Source organism: Rhagoletis pomonella, unplaced genomic scaffold (genome assembly GCF_013731165.1).
Source record: "Rhagoletis pomonella isolate Grant_MI unplaced genomic scaffold, Rhpom_1.0 Rhpom_scaffold_00003, whole genome shotgun sequence".
NCBI lineage: Eukaryota > Metazoa > Arthropoda > Insecta > Diptera > Tephritidae > Rhagoletis > Rhagoletis pomonella.
This window is the reverse complement of record NW_023458557.1, coordinates 9138430-9142179: the sequence shown is the minus strand read 5'-3', so window position 1 is coordinate 9142179 and position 3750 is coordinate 9138430.

Sequence of the window (3750 nt, the reverse complement as noted above, 5' to 3'; positions counted from 1 at the left end):
TGATTTCGAAAAGAACCTCATCAGCAAGAAACGCAATGTTTTCAGATATAAATATTTTAGCATCCTTTCCAAATTGTTTCCCATAATTTTCATATTTATTTGATAAATAATTGCAAAAAATACGCGTTTTTTTCTTCTAAGAGTTTCATGGAACTTTCGCAAATATCAGCAGCACCAAATTTTTTTTCAACATGGTTGACAACCGAAAAAGGCTTTTCTTTTTTCGAACATCCAATCAGCCAAACTTCAAACAACTTGCCTTTTGTGATAGCATGATAGCCCACAAAAAACCTTTTTTCATGAAAACGGCTAAAAACGGCAAATTAAGTAAAATAAATTGAACTCATTACATCTTAATTTATCCATTTCCGATTCCATTTTGTTTGCCGAAAGTTAACAAAATTGTAAAAGCTTACATAAAATCATAAATTGAAATAAATCAGACAAATTTTTGAGGTTATGCAAATAAGTCAGTTTTTTGCAAACAAATGATAAAAAGTCACTTTTTTAAATTGGGACATAGGTTCTCACTTAGATATAGTTTTTTTCCCCATTTAAAATTTTCCTTTAGTTATTCGAACTTTACAAAAACAATGCACTTGAAATTTACAAAATAAACCGGTTGCGCAAACAACGTATCAATAACGTTTTGAAAGTGTAACTTTGGTTTATTGCTGTATAACGGTGTTTAAGTGAAGTTTCTGTTATTTTGGAGTATTCTCTACAGAATGGCAACAAAAAATAATGTAAAACTGCCTTTACGAAATTGGACTTTCGCACAGCCAAATGTATCATTTGACCTAATGTGCAGTGACGTGGGTTCCAAGGCGCGAACGCGGTGACTGGAGATACTTCGTCTTGTCCTCGTTTACCCCCAGGCGCATTCGCTTTGCTTCCTTATCCAGCTTGGAAAAGGCAGAAGAGACTTCGCTATTTTTGTAAAAAAAATTTTCCTTCATGGTTCAGTTCTGCAGCTCTTTTTATCTTAACATTTGCATCATGCGTTCACAATAGTAATGATAATCATTATCATAATAATATTATCTCATGTTATTCAAAATTTCTTTACTCGCAATATACGTAGTAGGCCTTGGCGACCCCAAACGAAATTGCTTACGATTAAAAGTTGACTGATTTATAATGCTAGGGAATGGTGTCAACAATTTTATGTTTTTATTAAGTATTTTTTAAACACCTTTAGCGATAGTTTTTTGTTTTCGGTACTCTTTTATTATATTGTTATTTGTTTCAGTAGTTTTTAGCCGACTTCAAAAAAAAGGAGAAGGTTATCAATTCGTCGGATTTTTTTTATGCATGTTACCGTATAACTTTGGACCACGTCAAGATTTTTCAAATACCTTTCGTTTGGCAGCCATATTGTTCCTCAAACATATTTTCGATTGTAAGTCTTCTTAAAACTCTTTAGTTTGATACCCACATTGCAATATTTCATTTATTTAATCAATCCAAAACGGTCCACCCTAATGCTTAATAATATATGTACATATGTACGCATACCCCCTAGGATTGTCATATACCGAAAAAAATATACCCATATTTTTTATTTTGAAATAAAAAATAATTTAGGTAGTGCTCAAAGCGCTCAAAGTTTTCCATGTATTTTATATGGAGAAAAAACATCTTTTCGTAGAAATAGTGTAGAATTCTTGAAAATCAATATTTTTCGATCGGAAAACTTTACTTATCTTCAGGAGATTCCCAGTAATAATACTCAATTGTATCTTTAACAATTTTTTCATGGTAACTATATTTTATAGGTCCTCCAAAGCCCTTAGAAAATGCAATGGGGGGACCAATAAAAAATCTTTAATCATAGAAAATGGTTAAATAAACGATTGGATATTAGTCTCCTGAAGAGAACCATAGTTTTCCGGACGAAAAATATTGATTTTCAAGAGTTTTATACCATTTCTACGAAAAATTGTTTTTTCTCCATATAAAATACATGGAAAACTTTGAACGCTTTGAGCACTCCCTAAATATTTTTTGATTTCAAAATAAAAAAATAGGGGTATATTTTTTTCGATATGGATCAATCCTAGGGTGTGCCGGCATTAAAACTCCGACTTTAGTTTTTTGGACCACTCTAATGTACATATGTGTTTATTAAAAACTGTCATAAATTTTTCCCGCCAAATTAACTATTTTTTAACTTCCCCTCCAAACAGTTTTATTGCTTTGAGGTTGAACTCAATTCTATTGAAAAGAGCGCGGGTACTTATTTTCCCGTATTCAACCAGGAACGACCGTCAGCCACCACACATCGTCCGTACCCGCTCTACATTTGTACATATCCATAAAAAAATAATAATAAATCAAACATATTTGACAAGGGACTAATTTTTCGTTGGTTTATTTATTTTATCGCTTTATATTGAAAATACATTGGTGCAACATACTAAGCTTTCGAGTTAAATTTTCAAACAGGTGGCAACCCTCCTCAAATATATTTTCGGCCGTAAACCTTAATATTGAAATACTTCATTTATTTATTTTTGTAATATAAATGATCCTGCTATGATACCGAACAATACAAAAAAAAAAATTATTCAAATGAGTTCAGCGGTTCTCGAGTTTCGATGACCGTGACAAAGAAACACAACATTTTTTTATATATAAATATAGATTTCTAAATCAAGATTTTTAAATGCCTTTAGTTTGGTACCGATATTGTAACATTTAATTTATTTTACCAATTTAATTGAGATAAATTTTCAAACAGGTGGCAACCCTCTTCCAAGAAACTTTCTACTGTAGGACTTTTAAAAAGTCTTTGGTTCGCTACCCACATTGCAATATTTCATTTGTTTAATCAATATAACTAAGTTAAAATTTTCAAATAGGTGGCAATCCTGCACAAAAGTATTTTCTAAAGTTTTCTTTCCTCAACCTCTTTAATTTGATACCTATTTCAATTATATCGAGTTAAATTTTCAAACAGGTGGCAACCCTCCTCAGGCATATTTTCGGCTATAAGCCTTCTTGAAAATCTAAAGTTTGATACCCAAATTACCGTATTTCATTTATTTTATCAAAATAACTGAGTTTAAATTTTCAAAGATGTGGCAACTTTACTCAAAAATATTTCCAGCGGCTATCTTTCTTAAACCTCTTGAATTTAATATCTATCTAGTTAAATATTATAAATGTGAAAGTTTGTATGTTTGGATGTTTGGGAAATCATCACGAGGAAACGACTGCACGGATTTGCATGAAATTTTGTACGCAGATAGCTTATGGGCCAGATTGATTAATAGGCTATTTTTTTTAAGAGTTGCCACCTGTTCAAAAAGTTTCATTTATTTAATATGCGGGAACGACTGAATGGATTTGCATGAAAATTTGCACACAGATAGCTTATGACCTACAGTGGAAAATAGGCGAATTTTTTGGAAGAGTTGCCACCTGTTAAAAAAGTTTAATTTAATTAATACGCGGCAACGACTAAACGGATTTGCATGAACTTTTGCACATAGATAGCTTATGCCCTAGGTTAGAAAGTAGGCTACTTTTTTTAAGAGTTGCCACCTGTTAAAAAAGTTTCATTAAATTAATACGCGGAAACGACTAATTGGATTTGCATGAAATTTTGCAAGCAGATAGCTTATGACCTACAGTGGAAAATAGGCTAATTTTTTGGAAGAGTTACCACCTGTTAAAAAAGTTTAATTAAATTAATACGCGGCAACGACTAAACGGATTTGCATGAAATTTTGCACATAGATAGCT